This window comes from Juglans regia, unplaced genomic scaffold, assembly GCF_001411555.2.
Source record: "Juglans regia cultivar Chandler unplaced genomic scaffold, Walnut 2.0 Scaffold_15132, whole genome shotgun sequence".
In the NCBI taxonomy this organism is placed as follows: domain Eukaryota; kingdom Viridiplantae; phylum Streptophyta; class Magnoliopsida; order Fagales; family Juglandaceae; genus Juglans; species Juglans regia.
Genome location: NW_023345667.1, coordinates 1 through 208, shown reverse-complemented (window position 1 = coordinate 208; position 208 = coordinate 1). Strand labels below are relative to the sequence as shown.

The 208-nt window shown below is 54.8% G+C and overlaps 1 pseudogene; it reads left to right on the top strand.

Annotated features, from left to right (window-relative positions):
* LOC118345138 lies at positions 1–146 on the top strand (annotated as a pseudogene; the record flags this gene model as incomplete).
* Positions 147–208: the final 62 nt, after the last annotated feature.

Genomic DNA, 208 nt, shown 5'->3' with positions numbered 1-208 from the left:
AACGGATATCTCGGCTCTCGCATCGATGAAGAACGTAGCGAAATGCGATACTTGGTGTGAATTGCAGAATCCCGCGAATCATCGAGTCTTTGAACGCAAGTTGGGCCCGAAGCCATTCGGCCGAGGGCACGTCTGCCTGGGTGTCACGCATCGTTGCCCCAACCCCAAACACTTCTTATGATGTGTGGGGTGCGGGGAAGACATTGGC